Source organism: Schistocerca gregaria, unplaced genomic scaffold (assembly GCF_023897955.1).
Source record: "Schistocerca gregaria isolate iqSchGreg1 unplaced genomic scaffold, iqSchGreg1.2 ptg000811l, whole genome shotgun sequence".
Taxonomy (NCBI): Eukaryota; Metazoa; Arthropoda; class Insecta; order Orthoptera; family Acrididae; genus Schistocerca; species Schistocerca gregaria.
Genome location: NW_026062178.1, coordinates 46738 through 70521, shown reverse-complemented (window position 1 = coordinate 70521; position 23784 = coordinate 46738). Strand labels below are relative to the sequence as shown.

The window sequence follows — 23784 nt, the reverse complement described above, 5'->3', positions numbered from 1 at the left end:
ACACTAGATCGCGTGTTAGCCTGTGTCTTGTGTGCATGTTTTCGCACCTTTCCACGGCACGGCGCGGCACAGAGCTGCTCTGGTAGCTCCGAACGGCCGCACACGTCGCCTCGGACACGCCGGTTCGGCCCGCGCCCATCTCGCAGATGTTCCTCGTGCTTGTGCTGTCATATGGACCGCGACCCGAGCGGCAGCGAGCGGCAGTCGAGCAAAGTCGGGACAAGTCGGGACGGAAGGTGACAGCCGATTATGCACCGTGCGAATTACGCAAATATCTAGAAGCGCGACGCGTGTCAGGCAGGTGAGAACGCTTCTCTCGGTCCAGCAGGACACTGCCACACCCCCGCGCAGTCCACCCGCCGCCCGGCCGCGCGCAATCCCTGCGACGGACAACAATAACAAGGTGCGTCTCCCTCGAGTGTCGGAGGCCGCACGAACCAAACGAATGACAGGCGGTGCAACGAGCAGCTGTGTTGTGCGTCTGACCCACGTGGCGGCGCGCCGCACTGCGCGTCGCCTTCGAGGTGGAAGGACGTGCATTGCGTCAAATGTGCCACCGAAAATGGCGATTGCGTGTATTGGGAGGAGAGGCGAAGCCTTCTTGTGCCGTGCGGCTACAGTATAAGGACGCCAACGGCCATACCATGTTGAATACACCGGTTCTCGTCCGATCACCGAAGTTAAGCAACATCGGGCCCGGTTAGTACTTGGATGGGTGACCGCCTGGGAACACCGGGTGCTGTTGGCTCCCTGTCTTCTTTTAAATTTTATGTCACTACACCTGGCAGCCCTCTTTTCATACAAACTCTCAGGTGCGACAAAGATGCTTCCACAAGCATTTTAAACTACTGTATTAAACGTAAGATGCGAAATTACAGTAATGAACTCAGTTTGTACAAGAATGCGCGGAGGAAGAGTGCTAGGAACTCGTTGAAAATAACGAAACACTGCGAATCGACAGATGTGCTCTTGAAATGCGTCAGAGCCTACTGTTTTGTAGGAGCGCTACATTCCAAAAACTAACTACATTAAAAAAAAAACCTGTTCCCGTCCGACCACCGAAGATAAGCAACAACGTTTATATTCGGATCGGCGACCGCCTGGGAACTCTGGCTGTCTTCATTTCTTGCTTTCTTGTCGCTACCCCTGCCAGCCGTTTTTTCATGCTACCTTTCTCATGTGACAAAGATGCTTCCATACTGATTTTAAACTATCGTAAGGTACGATATTAAGGAACTCAGTTTGAAAAGAGTGCGCCAAGGAAGACTTCCAAAGAGTCTCTGGAAATAAGAAAACAGTATGAAGTGACAGAAATGTTGTGAAGTACGTCAGGGCATATTGTTTTGTAGCAGTGCACAACGGCAAATTTGTAAACAAAAATTTACCTTTCGTCGCTACAAGAGATGGATACTTTGTCGAAAAGCCTGTGTCTTGTGTGCATGTTTTCGCACCTTTCCACGGCACGGCGCGGCACAGAGCTGCTCTGGTAGCTCCGAACGGCCGCACACGTCGCCTCGGACACGCCGGTTCGGCCCGCGCCCATCTCGCAGATGTTCCTCGTGCTTGTGCTGTCATATGGACCGCGACCCGAGCGGCAGCGAGCGGCAGTCGAGCAAAGTCGGGACAAGTCGGGACGGAAGGTGACAGCCGATTATGCACCGTGTGAATTACGCAAATATCTAGAAGCGCGACGCGTGTCAGGCAGGTGAGAACGCTTCTCTCGGTCCAGCAGGACACTGCCACACCCCGCGCAGTCCACCCGCCGCCCGGCCGCGCGCAATCCCTGCGACGGACAACAATAACAAGGTGCGTCTCCCTCGAGTGTCGGAGGCCGCACGAACCAAACGAATGACAGGCGGTGCAACGAGCAGCTGTGTTGTGCGTCTGACCCACGTGGCGGCGCGCCGCACTGCGCGTCGCCTTCGAGGTGGAAGGACGTGCATTGCGTCAAATGTGCCACCGAAAATGGCGATTGCGTGTATTGGGAGGAGAGGCGAAGCCTTCTTGTGCCGTGCGGCTACAGTATAAGGACGCCAACGGCCATACCATGTTGAATACACCGGTTCTCGTCCGATCACCGAAGTTAAGCAACATCGGGCCCGGTTAGTACTTGGATGGGTGACCGCCTGGGAACACCGGGTGCTGTTGGCTCCCTGTCTTCTTTTAAATTTTATGTCACTACACCTGCCAGCCCTCTTTTCATACAAACTCTCAGGTGCGACAAAGATGCTTCCACAAGCATTTTAAACTACTGTATTAAACGTAAGATGCGAAATTACAGTAATGAACTCAGTTTGTACAAGAATGCGCGGAGGAAGAGTGCTAGGAACTCGTTGAAAATAACGAAACACTGCGAATCGACAGATGTGCTCTTGAAATGCGTCAGAGCCTACTGTTTTGTAGGAGCGCTACATTCCAAAAACTAACTACATTAAAAAAAAAACCTGTTCCCGTCCGACCACCGAAGATAAGCAACAACGTTTATATTCGGATCGGCGACCGCCTGGGAACTCTGGCTGTCTTCATTTCTTGCTTTCTTGTCGCTACCCCTGCCAGCCGTTTTTTCATGCTACCTTTCTCATGTGACAAAGATGCTTCCATACTGATTTTAAACTATCGTAAGGTACGATATTAAGGAACTCAGTTTGAAAAGAGTGCGCCAAGGAAGACTTCCAAAGAGTCTCTGGAAATAAGAAAACAGTATGAAGTGACAGAAATGTTGTGAAGTACGTCAGGGCATATTGTTTTGTAGCAGTGCACAACGGCAAATTTGTAAACAAAAATTTACCTTTCGTCGCTACAAGAGATGGATACTTTGTCGAAAAGCCTGTGTCTTGTGTGCATGTTTTCGCACCTTTCCACGGCACGGCGCGGCACAGAGCTGCTCTGGTAGCTCCGAACGGCCGCACACGTCGCCTCGGACACGCCGGTTCGGCCCGCGCCCATCTCGCAGATGTTCCTCGTGCTTGTGCTGTCATATGGACCGCGACCCGAGCGGCAGCGAGCGGCAGTCGAGCAAAGTCGGGACAAGTCGGGACGGAAGGTGACAGCCGATTATGCACCGTGCGAATTACGCAAATATCTAGAAGCGCGACGCGTGTCAGGCAGGTGAGAACGCTTCTCTCGGTCCAGCAGGACACTGCCACACCCCGCGCAGTCCACCCGCCGCCCGGCCGCGCGCAATCCCTGCGACGGACAACAATAACAAGGTGCGTCTCCCTCGAGTGTCGGAGGCCGCACGAACCAAACGAATGACAGGCGGTGCAACGAGCAGCTGTGTTGTGCGTCTGACCCACGTGGCGGCGCGCCGCACTGCGCGTCGCCTTCGAGGTGGAAGGACGTGCATTGCGTCAAATGTGCCACCGAAAATGGCGATTGCGTGTATTGGGAGGAGAGGCGAAGCCTTCTTGTGCCGTGCGGCTACAGTATAAGGACGCCAACGGCCATACCATGTTGAATACACCGGTTCTCGTCCGATCACCGAAGTTAAGCAACATCGGGCCCGGTTAGTACTTGGATGGGTGACCGCCTGGGAACACCGGGTGCTGTTGGCTCCCTGTCTTCTTTTAAATTTTATGTCACTACACCTGGCAGCCCTCTTTTCATACAAACTCTCAGGTGCGACAAAGATGCTTCCACAAGCATTTTAAACTACTGTATTAAACGTAAGATGCGAAATTACAGTAATGAACTCAGTTTGTACAAGAATGCGCGGAGGAAGAGTGCTAGGAACTCGTTGAAAATAACGAAACACTGCGAATCGACAGATGTGCTCTTGAAATGCGTCAGAGCCTACTGTTTTGTAGGAGCGCTACATTCCAAAAACTAACTACATTAAAAAAAAACCTGTTCCCGTCCGACCACCGAAGATAAGCAACAACGTTTATATTCGGATCGGCGACCGCCTGGGAACTCTGGCTGTCTTCATTTCTTGCTTTCTTGTCGCTACCCCTGCCAGCCGTTTTTTTCATGCTACCTTTCTCATGTGACAAAGATGCTTCCATACTGATTTTAAACTATCGTAAGGTACGATATTAAGGAACTCAGTTTGAAAAGAGTGCGCCAAGGAAGACTTCCAAAGAGTCTCTGGAAATAAGAAAACAGTATGAAGTGACAGAAATGTTGTGAAGTACGTCAGGGCATATTGTTTTGTAGCAGTGCACAACGGCAAATTTGTAAACAAAAATTTACCTTTCGTCGCTACAAGAGATGGATACTTTGTCGAAAAGCCTGTGTCTTGTGTGCATGTTTTCGCACCTTTCCACGGCACGGCGCGGCACAGAGCTGCTCTGGTAGCTCCGAACGGCCGCACACGTCGCCTCGGACACGCCGGTTCGGCCCGCGCCCATCTCGCAGATGTTCCTCGTGCTTGTGCTGTCATATGGACCGCGACCCGAGCGGCAGCGAGCGGCAGTCGAGCAAAGTCGGGACAAGTCGGGACGGAAGGTGACAGCCGATTATGCACCGTGTGAATTACGCAAATATCTAGAAGCGCGACGCGTGTCAGGCAGGTGAGAACGCTTCTCTCGGTCCAGCAGGACACTGCCACACCCCGCGCAGTCCACCCGCCGCCCGGCCGCGCGCAATCCCTGCGACGGACAACAATAACAAGGTGCGTCTCCCTCGAGTGTCGGAGGCCGCACGAACCAAACGAATGACAGGCGGTGCAACGAGCAGCTGTGTTGTGCGTCTGACCCACGTGGCGGCGCGCCGCACTGCGCGTCGCCTTCGAGGTGGAAGGACGTGCATTGCGTCAAATGTGCCACCGAAAATGGCGATTGCGTGTATTGGGAGGAGAGGCGAAGCCTTCTTGTGCCGTGCGGCTACAGTATAAGGACGCCAACGGCCATACCATGTTGAATACACCGGTTCTCGTCCGATCACCGAAGTTAAGCAACATCGGGCCCGGTTAGTACTTGGATGGGTGACCGCCTGGGAACACCGGGTGCTGTTGGCTCCCTGTCTTCTTTTAAATTTTATGTCACTACACCTGCCAGCCCTCTTTTCATACAAACTCTCAGGTGCGACAAAGATGCTTCCACAAGCATTTTAAACTACTGTATTAAACGTAAGATGCGAAATTACAGTAATGAACTCAGTTTGTACAAGAATGCGCGGAGGAAGAGTGCTAGGAACTCGTTGAAAATAACGAAACACTGCGAATCGACAGATGTGCTCTTGAAATGCGTCAGAGCCTACTGTTTTGTAGGAGCGCTACATTCCAAAAACTAACTACATTAAAAAAAAAACCTGTTCCCGTCCGACCACCGAAGATAAGCAACAACGTTTATATTCGGATCGGCGACCGCCTGGGAACTCTGGCTGTCTTCATTTCTTGCTTTCTTGTCGCTACCCCTGCCAGCCGTTTTTTCATGCTACCTTTCTCATGTGACAAAGATGCTTCCATACTGATTTTAAACTATCGTAAGGTACGATATTAAGGAACTCAGTTTGAAAAGAGTGCGCCAAGGAAGACTTCCAAAGAGTCTCTGGAAATAAGAAAACAGTATGAAGTGACAGAAATGTTGTGAAGTACGTCAGGGCATATTGTTTTGTAGCAGTGCACAACGGCAAATTTGTAAACAAAAATTTACCTTTCGTCGCTACAAGAGATGGATACTTTGTCGAAAAGCCTGTGTCTTGTGTGCATGTTTTCGCACCTTTCCACGGCACGGCGCGGCACAGAGCTGCTCTGGTAGCTCCGAACGGCCGCACACGTCGCCTCGGACACGCCGGTTCGGCCCGCGCCCATCTCGCAGATGTTCCTCGTGCTTGTGCTGTCATATGGACCGCGACCCGAGCGGCAGCGAGCGGCAGTCGAGCAAAGTCGGGACAAGTCGGGACGGAAGGTGACAGCCGATTATGCACCGTGCGAATTACGCAAATATCTAGAAGCGCGACGCGTGTCAGGCAGGTGAGAACGCTTCTCTCGGTCCAGCAGGACACTGCCACACCCCGCGCAGTCCACCCGCCGCCCGGCCGCGCGCAATCCCTGCGACGGACAACAATAACAAGGTGCGTCTCCCTCGAGTGTCGGAGGCCGCACGAACCAAACGAATGACAGGCGGTGCAACGAGCAGCTGTGTTGTGCGTCTGACCCACGTGGCGGCGCGCCGCACTGCGCGTCGCCTTCGAGGTGGAAGGACGTGCATTGCGTCAAATGTGCCACCGAAAATGGCGATTGCGTGTATTGGGAGGAGAGGCGAAGCCTTCTTGTGCCGTGCGGCTACAGTATAAGGACGCCAACGGCCATACCATGTTGAATACACCGGTTCTCGTCCGATCACCGAAGTTAAGCAACATCGGGCCCGGTTAGTACTTGGATGGGTGACCGCCTGGGAACACCGGGTGCTGTTGGCTCCCTGTCTTCTTTTAAATTTTATGTCACTACACCTGCCAGCCCTCTTTTCATACAAACTCTCAGGTGCGACAAAGATGCTTCCACAAGCATTTTAAACTACTGTATTAAACGTAAGATGCGAAATTACAGTAATGAACTCAGTTTGTACAAGAATGCGCGGAGGAAGAGTGCTAGGAACTCGTTGAAAATAACGAAACACTGCGAATCGACAGATGTGCTCTTGAAATGCGTCAGAGCCTACTGTTTTGTAGGAGCGCTACATTCCAAAAACTAACTACATTAAAAAAAAACCTGTTCCCGTCCGACCACCGAAGATAAGCAACAACGTTTATATTCGGATCGGCGACCGCCTGGGAACTCTGGCTGTCTTCATTTCTTGCTTTCTTGTCGCTACCCCTGCCAGCCGTTTTTTCATGCTACCTTTCTCATGTGACAAAGATGCTTCCATACTGATTTTAAACTATCGTAAGGTACGATATTAAGGAACTCAGTTTGAAAAGAGTGCGCCAAGGAAGACTTCCAAAGAGTCTCTGGAAATAAGAAAACAGTATGAAGTGACAGAAATGTTGTGAAGTACGTCAGGGCATATTGTTTTGTAGCAGTGCACAACGGCAAATTTGTAAACAAAAATTTACCTTTCGTCGCTACAAGAGATGGATACTTTGTCGAAAAGCCTGTGTCTTGTGTGCATGTTTTCGCACCTTTCCACGGCACGGCGCGGCACAGAGCTGCTCTGGTAGCTCCGAACGGCCGCACACGTCGCCTCGGACACGCCGGTTCGGCCCGCGCCCATCTCGCAGATGTTCCTCGTGCTTGTGCTGTCATATGGACCGCGACCCGAGCGGCAGCGAGCGGCAGTCGAGCAAAGTCGGGACAAGTCGGGACGGAAGGTGACAGCCGATTATGCACCGTGTGAATTACGCAAATATCTAGAAGCGCGACGCGTGTCAGGCAGGTGAGAACGCTTCTCTCGGTCCAGCAGGACACTGCCACACCCCGCGCAGTCCACCCGCCGCCCGGCCGCGCGCAATCCCTGCGACGGACAACAATAACAAGGTGCGTCTCCCTCGAGTGTCGGAGGCCGCACGAACCAAACGAATGACAGGCGGTGCAACGAGCAGCTGTGTTGTGCGTCTGACCCACGTGGCGGCGCGCCGCACTGCGCGTCGCCTTCGAGGTGGAAGGACGTGCATTGCGTCAAATGTGCCACCGAAAATGGCGATTGCGTGTATTGGGAGGAGAGGCGAAGCCTTCTTGTGCCGTGCGGCTACAGTATAAGGACGCCAACGGCCATACCATGTTGAATACACCGGTTCTCGTCCGATCACCGAAGTTAAGCAACATCGGGCCCGGTTAGTACTTGGATGGGTGACCGCCTGGGAACACCGGGTGCTGTTGGCTCCCTGTCTTCTTTTAAATTTTATGTCACTACACCTGCCAGCCCTCTTTTCATACAAACTCTCAGGTGCGACAAAGATGCTTCCACAAGCATTTTAAACTACTGTATTAAACGTAAGATGCGAAATTACAGTAATGAACTCAGTTTGTACAAGAATGCGCGGAGGAAGAGTGCTAGGAACTCGTTGAAAATAACGAAACACTGCGAATCGACAGATGTGCTCTTGAAATGCGTCAGAGCCTACTGTTTTGTAGGAGCGCTACATTCCAAAAACTAACTACATTAAAAAAAACCTGTTCCCGTCCGACCACCGAAGATAAGCAACAACGTTTATATTCGGATCGGCGACCGCCTGGGAACTCTGGCTGTCTTCATTTCTTGCTTTCTTGTCGCTACCCCTGCCAGCCGTTTTTTCATGCTACCTTTCTCATGTGACAAAGATGCTTCCATACTGATTTTAAACTATCGTAAGGTACGATATTAAGGAACTCAGTTTGAAAAGAGTGCGCCAAGGAAGACTTCCAAAGAGTCTCTGGAAATAAGAAAACAGTATGAAGTGACAGAAATGTTGTGAAGTACGTCAGGGCATATTGTTTTGTAGCAGTGCACAACGGCAAATTTGTAAACAAAAATTTACCTTTCGTCGCTACAAGAGATGGATACTTTGTCGAAAAGCCTGTGTCTTGTGTGCATGTTTTCGCACCTTTCCACGGCACGGCGCGGCACAGAGCTGCTCTGGTAGCTCCGAACGGCCGCACACGTCGCCTCGGACACGCCGGTTCGGCCCGCGCCCATCTCGCAGATGTTCCTCGTGCTTGTGCTGTCATATGGACCGCGACCCGAGCGGCAGCGAGCGGCAGTCGAGCAAAGTCGGGACAAGTCGGGACGGAAGGTGACAGCCGATTATGCACCGTGTGAATTACGCAAATATCTAGAAGCGCGACGCGTGTCAGGCAGGTGAGAACGCTTCTCTCGGTCCAGCAGGACACTGCCACACCCCGCGCAGTCCACCCGCCGCCCGGCCGCGCGCAATCCCTGCGACGGACAACAATAACAAGGTGCGTCTCCCTCGAGTGTCGGAGGCCGCACGAACCAAACGAATGACAGGCGGTGCAACGAGCAGCTGTGTTGTGCGTCTGACCCACGTGGCGGCGCGCCGCACTGCGCGTCGCCTTCGAGGTGGAAGGACGTGCATTGCGTCAAATGTGCCACCGAAAATGGCGATTGCGTGTATTGGGAGGAGAGGCGAAGCCTTCTTGTGCCGTGCGGCTACAGTATAAGGACGCCAACGGCCATACCATGTTGAATACACCGGTTCTCGTCCGATCACCGAAGTTAAGCAACATCGGGCCCGGTTAGTACTTGGATGGGTGACCGCCTGGGAACACCGGGTGCTGTTGGCTCCCTGTCTTCTTTTAAATTTTATGTCACTACACCTGCCAGCCCTCTTTTCATACAAACTCTCAGGTGCGACAAAGATGCTTCCACAAGCATTTTAAACTACTGTATTAAACGTAAGATGCGAAATTACAGTAATGAACTCAGTTTGTACAAGAATGCGCGGAGGAAGAGTGCTAGGAACTCGTTGAAAATAACGAAACACTGCGAATCGACAGATGTGCTCTTGAAATGCGTCAGAGCCTACTGTTTTGTAGGAGCGCTACATTCCAAAAACTAACTACATTAAAAAAAAACCTGTTCCCGTCCGACCACCGAAGATAAGCAACAACGTTTATATTCGGATCGGCGACCGCCTGGGAACTCTGGCTGTCTTCATTTCTTGCTTTCTTGTCGCTACCCCTGCCAGCCGTTTTTTCATGCTACCTTTCTCATGTGACAAAGATGCTTCCATACTGATTTTAAACTATCGTAAGGTACGATATTAAGGAACTCAGTTTGAAAAGAGTGCGCCAAGGAAGACTTCCAAAGAGTCTCTGGAAATAAGAAAACAGTATGAAGTGACAGAAATGTTGTGAAGTACGTCAGGGCATATTGTTTTGTAGCAGTGCACAACGGCAAATTTGTAAACAAAAATTTACCTTTCGTCGCTACAAGAGATGGATACTTTGTCGAAAAGCCTGTGTCTTGTGTGCATGTTTTCGCACCTTTCCACGGCACGGCGCGGCACAGAGCTGCTCTGGTAGCTCCGAACGGCCGCACACGTCGCCTCGGACACGCCGGTTCGGCCCGCGCCCATCTCGCAGATGTTCCTCGTGCTTGTGCTGTCATATGGACCGCGACCCGAGCGGCAGCGAGCGGCAGTCGAGCAAAGTCGGGACAAGTCGGGACGGAAGGTGACAGCCGATTATGCACCGTGCGAATTACGCAAATATCTAGAAGCGCGACGCGTGTCAGGCAGGTGAGAACGCTTCTCTCGGTCCAGCAGGACACTGCCACACCCCGCGCAGTCCACCCGCCGCCCGGCCGCGCGCAATCCCTGCGACGGACAACAATAACAAGGTGCGTCTCCCTCGAGTGTCGGAGGCCGCACGAACCAAACGAATGACAGGCGGTGCAACGAGCAGCTGTGTTGTGCGTCTGACCCACGTGGCGGCGCGCCGCACTGCGCGTCGCCTTCGAGGTGGAAGGACGTGCATTGCGTCAAATGTGCCACCGAAAATGGCGATTGCGTGTATTGGGAGGAGAGGCGAAGCCTTCTTGTGCCGTGCGGCTACAGTATAAGGACGCCAACGGCCATACCATGTTGAATACACCGGTTCTCGTCCGATCACCGAAGTTAAGCAACATCGGGCCCGGTTAGTACTTGGATGGGTGACCGCCTGGGAACACCGGGTGCTGTTGGCTCCCTGTCTTCTTTTAAATTTTATGTCACTACACCTGCCAGCCCTCTTTTCATACAAACTCTCAGGTGCGACAAAGATGCTTCCACAAGCATTTTAAACTACTGTATTAAACGTAAGATGCGAAATTACAGTAATGAACTCAGTTTGTACAAGAATGCGCGGAGGAAGAGTGCTAGGAACTCGTTGAAAATAACGAAACACTGCGAATCGACAGATGTGCTCTTGAAATGCGTCAGAGCCTACTGTTTTGTAGGAGCGCTACATTCCAAAAACTAACTACATTAAAAAAAAACCTGTTCCCGTCCGACCACCGAAGATAAGCAACAACGTTTATATTCGGATCGGCGACCGCCTGGGAACTCTGGCTGTCTTCATTTCTTGCTTTCTTGTCGCTACCCCTGCCAGCCGTTTTTTCATGCTACCTTTCTCATGTGACAAAGATGCTTCCATACTGATTTTAAACTATCGTAAGGTACGATATTAAGGAACTCAGTTTGAAAAGAGTGCGCCAAGGAAGACTTCCAAAGAGTCTCTGGAAATAAGAAAACAGTATGAAGTGACAGAAATGTTGTGAAGTACGTCAGGGCATATTGTTTTGTAGCAGTGCACAACGGCAAATTTGTAAACAAAAATTTACCTTTCGTCGCTACAAGAGATGGATACTTTGTCGAAAAGCCTGTGTCTTGTGTGCATGTTTTCGCACCTTTCCACGGCACGGCGCGGCACAGAGCTGCTCTGGTAGCTCCGAACGGTCGCACACGTCGCCTCGGACACGCCGGTTCGGCCCGCGCCCATCTCGCAGATGTTCCTCGTGCTTGTGCTGTCATATGGACCGCGACCCGAGCGGCAGCGAGCGGCAGTCGAGCAAAGTCGGGACAAGTCGGGACGGAAGGTGACAGCCGATTATGCACCGTGTGAATTACGCAAATATCTAGAAGCGCGACGCGTGTCAGGCAGGTGAGAACGCTTCTCTCGGTCCAGCAGGACACTGCCACACCCCGCGCAGTCCACCCGCCGCCCGGCCGCGCGCAATCCCTGCGACGGACAACAATAACAAGGTGCGTCTCCCTCGAGTGTCGGAGGCCGCACGAACCAAACGAATGACAGGCGGTGCAACGAGCAGCTGTGTTGTGCGTCTGACCCACGTGGCGGCGCGCCGCACTGCGCGTCGCCTTCGAGGTGGAAGGACGTGCATTGCGTCAAATGTGCCACCGAAAATGGCGATTGCGTGTATTGGGAGGAGAGGCGAAGCCTTCTTGTGCCGTGCGGCTACAGTATAAGGACGCCAACGGCCATACCATGTTGAATACACCGGTTCTCGTCCGATCACCGAAGTTAAGCAACATCGGGCCCGGTTAGTACTTGGATGGGTGACCGCCTGGGAACACCGGGTGCTGTTGGCTCCCTGTCTTCTTTTAAATTTTATGTCACTACACCTGCCAGCCCTCTTTTCATACAAACTCTCAGGTGCGACAAAGATGCTTCCACAAGCATTTTAAACTACTGTATTAAACGTAAGATGCGAAATTACAGTAATGAACTCAGTTTGTACAAGAATGCGCGGAGGAAGAGTGCTAGGAACTCGTTGAAAATAACGAAACACTGCGAATCGACAGATGTGCTCTTGAAATGCGTCAGAGCCTACTGTTTTGTAGGAGCGCTACATTCCAAAAACTAACTACATTAAAAAAAAAACCTGTTCCCGTCCGACCACCGAAGATAAGCAACAACGTTTATATTCGGATCGGCGACCGCCTGGGAACTCTGGCTGTCTTCATTTCTTGCTTTCTTGTCGCTACCCCTGCCAGCCGTTTTTTCATGCTACCTTTCTCATGTGACAAAGATGCTTCCATACTGATTTTAAACTATCGTAAGGTACGATATTAAGGAACTCAGTTTGAAAAGAGTGCGCCAAGGAAGACTTCCAAAGAGTCTCTGGAAATAAGAAAACAGTATGAAGTGACAGAAATGTTGTGAAGTACGTCAGGGCATATTGTTTTGTAGCAGTGCACAACGGCAAATTTGTAAACAAAAATTTACCTTTCGTCGCTACAAGAGATGGATACTTTGTCGAAAAGCCTGTGTCTTGTGTGCATGTTTTCGCACCTTTCCACGGCACGGCGCGGCACAGAGCTGCTCTGGTAGCTCCGAACGGCCGCACACGTCGCCTCGGACACGCCGGTTCGGCCCGCGCCCATCTCGCAGATGTTCCTCGTGCTTGTGCTGTCATATGGACCGCGACCCGAGCGGCAGCGAGCGGCAGTCGAGCAAAGTCGGGACAAGTCGGGACGGAAGGTGACAGCCGATTATGCACCGTGCGAATTACGCAAATATCTAGAAGCGCGACGCGTGTCAGGCAGGTGAGAACGCTTCTCTCGGTCCAGCAGGACACTGCCACACCCCGCGCAGTCCACCCGCCGCCCGGCCGCGCGCAATCCCTGCGACGGACAACAATAACAAGGTGCGTCTCCCTCGAGTGTCGGAGGCCGCACGAACCAAACGAATGACAGGCGGTGCAACGAGCAGCTGTGTTGTGCGTCTGACCCACGTGGCGGCGCGCCGCACTGCGCGTCGCCTTCGAGGTGGAAGGACGTGCATTGCGTCAAATGTGCCACCGAAAATGGCGATTGCGTGTATTGGGAGGAGAGGCGAAGCCTTCTTGTGCCGTGCGGCTACAGTATAAGGACGCCAACGGCCATACCATGTTGAATACACCGGTTCTCGTCCGATCACCGAAGTTAAGCAACATCGGGCCCGGTTAGTACTTGGATGGGTGACCGCCTGGGAACACCGGGTGCTGTTGGCTCCCTGTCTTCTTTTAAATTTTATGTCACTACACCTGCCAGCCCTCTTTTCATACAAACTCTCAGGTGCGACAAAGATGCTTCCACAAGCATTTTAAACTACTGTATTAAACGTAAGATGCGAAATTACAGTAATGAACTCAGTTTGTACAAGAATGCGCGGAGGAAGAGTGCTAGGAACTCGTTGAAAATAACGAAACACTGCGAATCGACAGATGTGCTCTTGAAATGCGTCAGAGCCTACTGTTTTGTAGGAGCGCTACATTCCAAAAACTAACTACATTAAAAAAAAACCTGTTCCCGTCCGACCACCGAAGATAAGCAACAACGTTTATATTCGGATCGGCGACCGCCTGGGAACTCTGGCTGTCTTCATTTCTTGCTTTCTTGTCGCTACCCCTGCCAGCCGTTTTTTCATGCTACCTTTCTCATGTGACAAAGATGCTTCCATACTGATTTTAAACTATCGTAAGGTACGATATTAAGGAACTCAGTTTGAAAAGAGTGCGCCAAGGAAGACTTCCAAAGAGTCTCTGGAAATAAGAAAACAGTATGAAGTGACAGAAATGTTGTGAAGTACGTCAGGGCATATTGTTTTGTAGCAGTGCACAACGGCAAATTTGTAAACAAAAATTTACCTTTCGTCGCTACAAGAGATGGATACTTTGTCGAAAAGCCTGTGTCTTGTGTGCATGTTTTCGCACCTTTCCACGGCACGGCGCGGCACAGAGCTGCTCTGGTAGCTCCGAACGGCCGCACACGTCGCCTCGGACACGCCGGTTCGGCCCGCGCCCATCTCGCAGATGTTCCTCGTGCTTGTGCTGTCATATGGACCGCGACCCGAGCGGCAGCGAGCGGCAGTCGAGCAAAGTCGGGACAAGTCGGGACGGAAGGTGACAGCCGATTATGCACCGTGCGAATTACGCAAATATCTAGAAGCGCGACGCGTGTCAGGCAGGTGAGAACGCTTCTCTCGGTCCAGCAGGACACTGCCACACCCCGCGCAGTCCACCCGCCGCCCGGCCGCGCGCAATCCCTGCGACGGACAACAATAACAAGGTGCGTCTCCCTCGAGTGTCGGAGGCCGCACGAACCAAACGAATGACAGGCGGTGCAACGAGCAGCTGTGTTGTGCGTCTGACCCACGTGGCGGCGCGCCGCACTGCGCGTCGCCTTCGAGGTGGAAGGACGTGCATTGCGTCAAATGTGCCACCGAAAATGGCGATTGCGTGTATTGGGAGGAGAGGCGAAGCCTTCTTGTGCCGTGCGGCTACAGTATAAGGACGCCAACGGCCATACCATGTTGAATACACCGGTTCTCGTCCGATCACCGAAGTTAAGCAACATCGGGCCCAGTTAGTACTTGGATGGGTGACCGCCTGGGAACACCGGGTGCTGTTGGCTCCCTGTCTTCTTTTAAATTTTATGTCACTACACCTGCCAGCCCTCTTTTCATACTAACTCTCAGGTGCGACAAAGATGCTTCCACAAGCATTTTAAACTACTGTATTAAACGTAAGATGCGAAATTACAGTAATGAACTCAGTTTGTACAAGAATGCGCGGAGGAAGAGTGCTAGGAACTCGTTGAAAATAACGAAACACTGCGAATCGACAGATGTGCTCTTGAAATGCGTCAGAGCCTACTGTTTTGTAGGAGCGCTACATTCCAAAAACTAACTACATTAAAAAAAAAACCTGTTCCCGTCCGACCACCGAAGATAAGCAACAACGTTTATATTCGGATCGGCGACCGCCTGGGAACTCTGGCTGTCTTCATTTCTTGCTTTCTTGTCGCTACCCCTGCCAGCCGTTTTTTCATGCTACCTTTCTCATGTGACAAAGATGCTTCCATACTGATTTTAAACTATCGTAAGGTACGATATTAAGGAACTCAGTTTGAAAAGAGTGCGCCAAGGAAGACTTCCAAAGAGTCTCTGGAAATAAGAAAACAGTATGAAGTGACAGAAATGTTGTGAAGTACGTCAGGGCATATTGTTTTGTAGCAGTGCACAACGGCAAATTTGTAAACAAAAATTTACCTTTCGTCGCTACAAGAGATGGATACTTTGTCGAAAAGCCTGTGTCTTGTGTGCATGTTTTCGCACCTTTCCACGGCACGGCGCGGCACAGAGCTGCTCTGGTAGCTCCGAACGGCCGCACACGTCGCCTCGGACACGCCGGTTCGGCCCGCGCCCATCTCGCAGATGTTCCTCGTGCTTGTGCTGTCATATGGACCGCGACCCGAGCGGCAGCGAGCGGCAGTCGAGCAAAGTCGGGACAAGTCGGGACGGAAGGTGACAGCCGATTATGCACCGTGCGAATTACGCAAATATCTAGAAGCGCGACGCGTGTCAGGCAGGTGAGAACGCTTCTCTCGGTCCAGCAGGACACTGCCACACCCCGCGCAGTCCACCCGCCGCCCGGCCGCGCGCAATCCCTGCGACGGACAACAATAACAAGGTGCGTCTCCCTCGAGTGTCGGAGGCCGCACGAACCAAACGAATGACAGGCGGTGCAACGAGCAGCTGTGTTGTGCGTCTGACCCACGTGGCGGCGCGCCGCACTGCGCGTCGCCTTCGAGGTGGAAGGACGTGCATTGCGTCAAATGTGCCACCGAAAATGGCGATTGCGTGTATTGGGAGGAGAGGCGAAGCCTTCTTGTGCCGTGCGGCTACAGTATAAGGACGCCAACGGCCATACCATGTTGAATACACCGGTTCTCGTCCGATCACCGAAGTTAAGCAACATCGGGCCCGGTTAGTACTTGGATGGGTGACCGCCTGGGAACACCGGGTGCTGTTGGCTCCCTGTCTTCTTTTAAATTTTATGTCACTACACCTGGCAGCCCTCTTTTCATACAAACTCTCAGGTGCGACAAAGATGCTTCCACAAGCATTTTAAACTACTGTATTAAACGTAAGATGCGAAATTACAGTAATGAACTCAGTTTGTACAAGAATGCGCGGAGGAAGAGTGCTAGGAACTCGTTGAAAATAACGAAACACTGCGAATCGACAGATGTGCTCTTGAAATGCGTCAGAGCCTACTGTTTTGTAGGAGCGCTACATTCCAAAAACTAACTACATTAAAAAAAAACCTGTTCCCGTCCGACCACCGAAGATAAGCAACAACGTTTATATTCGGATCGGCGACCGCCTGGGAACTCTGGCTGTCTTCATTTCTTGCTTTCTTGTCGCTACCCCTGCCAGCCGTTTTTTCATGCTACCTTTCTCATGTGACAAAGATGCTTCCATACTGATTTTAAACTATCGTAAGGTACGATATTAAGGAACTCAGTTTGAAAAGAGTGCGCCAAGGAAGACTTCCAAAGAGTCTCTGGAAATAAGAAAACAGTATGAAGTGACAGAAATGTTGTGAAGTACGTCAGGGCATATTGTTTTGTAGCAGTGCACAACGGCAAATTTGTAAACAAAAATTTACCTTTCGTCGCTACAAGAGATGGATACTTTGTCGAAAAGCCTGTGTCTTGTGTGCATGTTTTCGCACCTTTCCACGGCACGGCGCGGCACAGAGCTGCTCTGGTAGCTCCGAACGGTCGCACACGTCGCCTCGGACACGCCGGTTCGGCCCGCGCCCATCTCGCAGATGTTCCTCGTGCTTGTGCTGTCATATGGACCGCGACCCGAGCGGCAGCGAGCGGCAGTCGAGCAAAGTCGGGACAAGTCGGGACGGAAGGTGACAGCCGATTATGCACCGTGTGAATTACGCAAATATCTAGAAGCGCGACGCGTGTCAGGCAGGTGAGAACGCTTCTCTCGGTCCAGCAGGACACTGCCACACCCCGCGCAGTCCACCCGCCGCCCGGCCGCGCGCAATCCCTGCGACGGACAACAATAACAAGGTGCGTCTCCCTCGAGTGTCGGAGGCCGCACGAACCAAACGAATGACAGGCGGTGCAACGAGCAGCTGTGTTGTGCGTCTGACCCACGTGGCGGCGCGAACACGCGATCTAGTGCTTCGAGGTGGAAGGACGTGCATTGCGTCAAATGTGCCACCGAAAATGGCGATTGCGTGTATTGGGAGGAGAGGCGAAGCCTTCTTGTGCCGTGCGGCTACAGTATAAGGACGCCAACGGCCATACCATGTTGAATACACCGGTTCTCGTCCGATCACCGAAGTTAAGCAACATCGGGCCCGGTTAGTACTTGGATGGGTGACCGCCTGGGAACACCGGGTGCTGTTGGCTCCCTGTCTTCTTTTAAATTTTATGTCACTACACCTGGCAGCCCTCTTTTCATACAAACTCTCAGGTGCGACAAAGATGCTTCCACAAGCATTTTAAACTACTGTATTAAACGTAAGATGCGAAATTACAGTAATGAACTCAGTTTGTACAAGAATGCGCGGAGGAAGAGTGCTAGGAACTCGTTGAAAATAACGAAACACTGCGAATCGACAGATGTGCTCTTGAAATGCGTCAGAGCCTACTGTTTTGTAGGAGCGCTACATTCCAAAAACTAACTACATTAAAAAAAAAACCTGTTCCCGTCCGACCACCGAAGATAAGCAACAACGTTTATATTCGGATCGGCGACCGCCTGGGAACTCTGGCTGTCTTCATTTCTTGCTTTCTTGTCGCTACCCCTGCCAGCCGTTTTTTCATGCTACCTTTCTCATGTGACAAAGATGCTTCCATACTGATTTTAAACTATCGTAAGGTACGATATTAAGGAACTCAGTTTGAAAAGAGTGCGCCAAGGAAGACTTCCAAAGAGTCTCTGGAAATAAGAAAACAGTATGAAGTGACAGAAATGTTGTGAAGTACGTCAGGGCATATTGTTTTGTAGCAGTGCACAACGGCAAATTTGTAAACAAAAATTTACCTTTCGTCGCTACAAGAGATGGATACTTTGTCGAAAAGCCTGTGTCTTGTGTGCATGTTTTCGCACCTTTCCACGGCACGGCGCGGCACAGAGCTGCTCTGGTAGCTCCGAACGGCCGCACACGTCGCCTCGGACACGCCGGTTCGGCCCGCGCCCATCTCGCAGATGTTCCTCGTGCTTGTGCTGTCATATGGACCGCGACCCGAGCGGCAGCGAGCGGCAGTCGAGCAAAGTCGGGACAAGTCGGGACGGAAGGTGACAGCCGATTATGCACCGTGCGAATTACGCAAATATCTAGAAGCGCGACGCGTGTCAGGCAGGTGAGAACGCTTCTCTCGGTCCAGCAGGACACTGCCACACCCCGCGCAGTCCACCCGCCGCCCGGCCGCGCGCAATCCCTGCGACGGACAACAATAACAAGGTGCGTCTCCCTCGAGTGTCGGAGGCCGCACGAACCAAACGAATGACAGGCGGTGCAACGAGCAGCTGTGTTGTGCGTCTGACCCACGTGGCGGCGCGCCGCACTGCGCGTCGCCTTCGAGGTGGAAGGACGTGCATTGCGTCAAATGTGCCACCGAAAATGGCGATTGCGTGTATTGGGAGGAGAGGCGAAGCCTTCTTGTGCCGTGCGGCTACAGTATAAGGACGCCAACGGCCATACCATGTTGAATACACCGGTTCTCGTCCGATCACCGAAGTTAAGCAACATCGGGCCCGGTTAGTACTTGGATGGGTGACCGCCTGGGAACACCGGGTGCTGTTGGCTCCCTGTCTTCTTTTAAATTTTATGTCACTACACCTGGCAGCCCTCTTTTCATACAAACTCTCAGGTGCGACAAAGATGCTTCCACAAGCATTTTAAACTACTGTATTAAACGTAAGATGCGAAATTACAGTAATGAACTCAGTTTGTACAAGAATGCGCGGAGGAAGAGTGCTAGGAACTCGTTGAAAATAACGAAACACTGCGAATCGACAGATGTGCTCTTGAAATGCGTCAGAGCCTACTGTTTTGTAGGAGCGCTACATTCCAAAAACTAACTACATTAAAAAAAAACCTGTTCCCGTCCGACCACCGAAGATAAGCAACAACGTTTATATTCGGATCGGCGACCGCCTGGGAACTCTGGCTGTCTTCATTTCTTGCTTTCTTGTCGCTACCCCTGCCAGCCGTTTTTTCATGCTACCTTTCTCATGTGACAAAGATGCTTCCATACTGATTTTAAACTATCGTAAGGTACGATATTAAGGAACTCAGTTTGAAAAGAGTGCGCCAAGGAAGACTTCCAAAGAGTCTCTGGAAATAAGAAAACAGTATGAAGTGACAGAAATGTTGTGAAGTACGTCAGGGCATATTGTTTTGTAGCAGTGCACAACGGCAAATTTGTAAACAAAAATTTACCTTTCGTCGCTACAAGAGATGGATACTTTGTCGAAAAGCCTGTGTCTTGTGTGCATGTTTTCGCACCTTTCCACGGCACGGCGCGGCACAGAGCTGCTCTGGTAGCTCCGAACGGTCGCACACGTCGCCTCGGACACGCCGGTTCGGCCCGCGCCCATCTCGCAGATGTTCCTCGTGCTTGTGCTGTCATATGGACCGCGACCCGAGCGGCAGCGAGCGGCAGTCGAGCAAAGTCGGGACAAGTCGGGACGGAAGGTGACAGCCGATTATGCACCGTGTGAATTACGCAAATATCTAGAAGCGCGACGCGTGTCAGGCAGGTGAGAACGCTTCTCTCGGTCCAGCAGGACACTGCCACACCCCGCGCAGTCCACCCGCCGCCCGGCCGCGCGCAATCCCTGCGACGGACAACAATAACAAGGTGCGTCTCCCTCGAGTGTCGGAGGCCGCACGAACCAAACGAATGACAGGCGGTGCAACGAGCAGCTGTGTTGTGCGTCTGACCCACGTGGCGGCGCGCCGCACTGCGCGTCGCCTTCGAGGTGGAAGGACGTGCATTGCGTCAAATGTGCCACCGAAAATGGCGATTGCGTGTATTGGGAGGAGAGGCGAAGCCTTCTTGTGCCGTGCGGCTACAGTATAAGGACGCCAACGGCCATACCATGTTGAATACACCGGTTCTCGTCCGATCACCGAAGTTAAGCAACATCGGGCCCGGTTAGTACTTGGATGGGTGACCGCCTGGGAACACCGGGTGCTGTTGGCTCCCTGTCTTCTTTTAAATTTTATGTCACTACACCTGCCAGCCCTCTTTTCATACAAACTCTCAGGTGCGACAAAGATGCTTCCACAAGCATTTTAAACTACTGTATTAAACGTAAGATGCGAAATTACAGTAATGAACTCAGTTTGTACAAGAATGCGCGGAGGAAGAGTGCTAGGAACTCGTTGAAAATAACGAAACACTGCGAATCGACAGATGTGCTCTTGAAATGCGTCAGAGCCTACTGTTTTGTAGGAGCGCTACATTCCAAAAACTAACTACATTAAAAAAAAAACCTGTTCCCGTCCGACCACCGAAGATAAGCAACAACGTTTATATTCGGATCGGCGACCGCCTGGGAACTCTGGCTGTCTTCATTTCTTGCTTTCTTGTCGCTACCCCTGCCAGCCGTTTTTTCATGCTACCTTTCTCATGTGACAAAGATGCTTCCATACTGATTTTAAACTATCGTAAGGTACGATATTAAGGAACTCAGTTTGAAAAGAGTGCGCCAAGGAAGACTTCCAAAGAGTCTCTGGAAATAAGAAAACAGTATGAAGTGACAGAAATGTTGTGAAGTACGTCAGGGCATATTGTTTTGTAGCAGTGCACAACGGCAAATTTGTAAACAAAAATTTACCTTTCGTCGCTACAAGAGATGGATACTTTGTCGAAAAGCCTGTGTCTTGTGTGCATGTTTTCGCACCTTTCCACGGCACGGCGCGGCACAGAGCTGCTCTGGTAGCTCCGAACGGCCGCACACGTCGCCTCGGACACGCCGGTTCGGCCCGCGCCCATCTCGCAGATGTTCCTCGTGCTTGTGCTGTCATATGGACCGCGACCCGAGCGGCAGCGAGCGGCAGTCGAGCAAAGTCGGGACAAGTCGGGACGGAAGGTGACAGCCGATTATGCACCGTGCGAATTACGCAAATATCTAGAAGCGCGACGCGTGTCAGGCAGGTGAGAACGCTTCTCTCGGTCCAGCAGGACACTGCCACACCCCGCGCAGTCCACCCGCCGCCCGGCCGCGCGCAATCCCTGCGACGGACAACAATAACAAGGTGCGTCTCCCTCGAGTGTCGGAGGCCGCACGAACCAAACGAATGACAGGCGGTGCAACGAGCAGCTGTGTTGTGCGTCTGACCCACGTGGCGGCGCGCCGCACTGCGCGTCGCCTTCGAGGTGGAAGGACGTGCATTGCGTCAAATGTGCCACCGAAAATGGCGATTGCGTGTATTGGGAGGAGAGGCGAAGCCTTCTTGTGCCGTGCGGCTACAGTATAAGGACGCCAACGGCCATACCATGTTGAATACACCGGTTCTCGTCCGATCACCGAAGTTAAGCAACATCGGGCCCGGTTAGTACTTGGATGGGTGACCGCCTGGGAACACCGGGTGCTGTTGGCTCCCTGTCTTCTTTTAAATTTTATGTCACTACACCTGGCAGCCCTCTTTTCATACAAACTCTCAGGTGCGACAAAGATGCTTCCACAAGCATTTTAAACTACTGTATTAAACGTAAGATGCGAAATTACAGTAATGAACTCAGTTTGTACAAGAATGCGCGGAGGAAGAGTGCTAGGAACTCGTTGAAAATAACGAAACACTGCGAATCGACAGATGTGCTCTTGAAATGCGTCAGAGCCTACTGTTTTGTAGGAGCGCTACATTCCAAAAACTAACTACATTAAAAAAAAACCTGTTCCCGTCCGACCACCGAAGATAAGCAACAACGTTTATATTCGGATCGGCGACCGCCTGGGAACTCTGGCTGTCTTCATTTCTTGCTTTCTTGTCGCTACCCCTGCCAGCCGTTTTTTCATGCTACCTTTCTCATGTGACAAAGATGCTTCCATACTGATTTTAAACTATCGTAAGGTACGATATTAAGGAACTCAGTTTGAAAAGAGTGCGCCAAGGAAGACTTCCAAAGAGTCTCTGGAAATAAGAAAACAGTATGAAGTGACAGAAATGTTGTGAAGTACGTCAGGGCATATTGTTTTGTAGCAGTGCACAACGGCAAATTTGTAAACAAAAATTTACCTTTCGTCGCTACAAGAGATGGATACTTTGTCGAAAAGCCTGTGTCTTGTGTGCATGTTTTCGCACCTTTCCACGGCACGGCGCGGCACAGAGCTGCTCTGGTAGCTCCGAACGGTCGCACACGTCGCCTCGGACACGCCGGTTCGGCCCGCGCCCATCTCGCAGATGTTCCTCGTGCTTGTGCTGTCATATGGACCGCGACCCGAGCGGCAGCGAGCGGCAGTCGAGCAAAGTCGGGACAAGTCGGGACGGAAGGTGACAGCCGATTATGCACCGTGTGAATTACGCAAATATCTAGAAGCGCGACGCGTGTCAGGCAGGTGAGAACGCTTCTCTCGGTCCAGCAGGACACTGCCACACCCCGCGCAGTCCACCCGCCGCCCGGCCGCGCGCAATCCCTGCGACGGACAACAATAACAAGGTGCGTCTCCCTCGAGTGTCGGAGGCCGCACGAACCAAACGAATGACAGGCGGTGCAACGAGCAGCTGTGTTGTGCGTCTGACCCACGTGGCGGCGCGCCGCACTGCGCGTCGCCTTCGAGGTGGAAGGACGTGCATTGCGTCAAATGTGCCACCGAAAATGGCGATTGCGTGTATTGGGAGGAGAGGCGAAGCCTTCTTGTGCCGTGCGGCTACAGTATAAGGACGCCAACGGCCATACCATGTTGAATACACCGGTTCTCGTCCGATCACCGAAGTTAAGCAACATCGGGCCCGGTTAGTACTTGGATGGGTGACCGCCTGGGAACACCGGGTGCTGTTGGCTCCCTGTCTTCTTTTAAATTTTATGTCACTACACCTGCCAGCCCTCTTTTCATACAAACTCTCAGGTGCGACAAAGATGCTTCCACAAGCATTTTAAACTACTGTATTAAACGTAAGATGCGAAATTACAGTAATGAACTCAGTTTGTACAAGAATGCGCGGAGGAAGAGTGCTAGGAACTCGTTGAAAATAACGAAACACTGCGAATCGACAGATGTGCTCTTGAAATGCGTCAGAGCCTACTGTTTTGTAGGAGCGCTACATTCCAAAAACTAACTACATTAAAAAAAAACCTGTTCCCGTCCGACCACCGAAGATAAGCAACAACGTTTATATTCGGATCGGCGACCGCCTGGGAACTCTGGCTGTCTTCATTTCTTGCTTTCTTGTCGCTACCCCTGCCAGCCGTTTTTTCATGCTACCTTTCTCATGTGACAAAGATGCTTCCATACTGATTTTAAACTATCGTAAGGTACGATATTAAGGAACTCAGTTTGAAAAGAGTGCGCCAAGGAAGACTTCCAAAGAGTCTCTGGAAATAAGAAAACAGTATGAAGTGACAGAAATGTTGTGAAGTACGTCAGGGCATATTGTTTTG

At 51.7% G+C, this 23784-nt stretch overlaps 17 non-coding genes across 17 annotated transcripts; all 17 read left to right on the top strand.

Annotated features, from left to right (window-relative positions):
• Window positions 1–629: 629 nt before the first annotated feature.
• LOC126322462 (5S ribosomal RNA) lies at window positions 630–748 on the top strand. Its single transcript, XR_007559025.1, has one exon. It is a non-coding gene; the product is annotated as a 5S ribosomal RNA (ribosomal RNA).
• A 1284-nt stretch (window positions 749–2032) lies between these two features.
• On the top strand, window positions 2033–2151 carry LOC126322461 (5S ribosomal RNA). Its single transcript, XR_007559024.1, has one exon. It is a non-coding gene; the product is annotated as a 5S ribosomal RNA (ribosomal RNA).
• Window positions 2152–3435: 1284 nt separating this feature from the next.
• On the top strand, window positions 3436–3554 carry LOC126322460 (5S ribosomal RNA). Its single transcript, XR_007559023.1, has one exon. It is a non-coding gene; the product is annotated as a 5S ribosomal RNA (ribosomal RNA).
• A 1284-nt stretch (window positions 3555–4838) lies between these two features.
• On the top strand, window positions 4839–4957 carry LOC126322459 (5S ribosomal RNA). The gene has a single exon (XR_007559022.1). It is a non-coding gene; the product is annotated as a 5S ribosomal RNA (ribosomal RNA).
• Window positions 4958–6241: 1284 nt separating this feature from the next.
• On the top strand, window positions 6242–6360 carry LOC126322458 (5S ribosomal RNA). The gene has a single exon (XR_007559021.1). It is a non-coding gene; the product is annotated as a 5S ribosomal RNA (ribosomal RNA).
• A 1283-nt stretch (window positions 6361–7643) lies between these two features.
• LOC126322457 (5S ribosomal RNA) lies at window positions 7644–7762 on the top strand. The gene has a single exon (XR_007559020.1). It is a non-coding gene; the product is annotated as a 5S ribosomal RNA (ribosomal RNA).
• Window positions 7763–9044: 1282 nt separating this feature from the next.
• LOC126322456 (5S ribosomal RNA) lies at window positions 9045–9163 on the top strand. Its single transcript, XR_007559019.1, has one exon. It is a non-coding gene; the product is annotated as a 5S ribosomal RNA (ribosomal RNA).
• A 1283-nt stretch (window positions 9164–10446) lies between these two features.
• LOC126322455 (5S ribosomal RNA) lies at window positions 10447–10565 on the top strand. Its single transcript, XR_007559018.1, has one exon. It is a non-coding gene; the product is annotated as a 5S ribosomal RNA (ribosomal RNA).
• Window positions 10566–11848: 1283 nt separating this feature from the next.
• LOC126322454 (5S ribosomal RNA) lies at window positions 11849–11967 on the top strand. Its single transcript, XR_007559017.1, has one exon. It is a non-coding gene; the product is annotated as a 5S ribosomal RNA (ribosomal RNA).
• Window positions 11968–13251: 1284 nt separating this feature from the next.
• On the top strand, window positions 13252–13370 carry LOC126322452 (5S ribosomal RNA). The gene has a single exon (XR_007559015.1). It is a non-coding gene; the product is annotated as a 5S ribosomal RNA (ribosomal RNA).
• Window positions 13371–14653: 1283 nt separating this feature from the next.
• Window positions 14654–14772, top strand: LOC126322478 (5S ribosomal RNA). The gene has a single exon (XR_007559040.1). It is a non-coding gene; the product is annotated as a 5S ribosomal RNA (ribosomal RNA).
• Window positions 14773–16056: 1284 nt separating this feature from the next.
• LOC126322451 (5S ribosomal RNA) lies at window positions 16057–16175 on the top strand. The gene has a single exon (XR_007559014.1). It is a non-coding gene; the product is annotated as a 5S ribosomal RNA (ribosomal RNA).
• Window positions 16176–17458: 1283 nt separating this feature from the next.
• Window positions 17459–17577, top strand: LOC126322450 (5S ribosomal RNA). The gene has a single exon (XR_007559013.1). It is a non-coding gene; the product is annotated as a 5S ribosomal RNA (ribosomal RNA).
• Window positions 17578–18861: 1284 nt separating this feature from the next.
• On the top strand, window positions 18862–18980 carry LOC126322449 (5S ribosomal RNA). Its single transcript, XR_007559012.1, has one exon. It is a non-coding gene; the product is annotated as a 5S ribosomal RNA (ribosomal RNA).
• Window positions 18981–20263: 1283 nt separating this feature from the next.
• On the top strand, window positions 20264–20382 carry LOC126322448 (5S ribosomal RNA). The gene has a single exon (XR_007559011.1). It is a non-coding gene; the product is annotated as a 5S ribosomal RNA (ribosomal RNA).
• A 1284-nt stretch (window positions 20383–21666) lies between these two features.
• On the top strand, window positions 21667–21785 carry LOC126322447 (5S ribosomal RNA). Its single transcript, XR_007559010.1, has one exon. It is a non-coding gene; the product is annotated as a 5S ribosomal RNA (ribosomal RNA).
• Window positions 21786–23068: 1283 nt separating this feature from the next.
• Window positions 23069–23187, top strand: LOC126322446 (5S ribosomal RNA). The gene has a single exon (XR_007559009.1). It is a non-coding gene; the product is annotated as a 5S ribosomal RNA (ribosomal RNA).
• The last annotated feature ends 597 nt before the right edge of the window (window positions 23188–23784 follow it).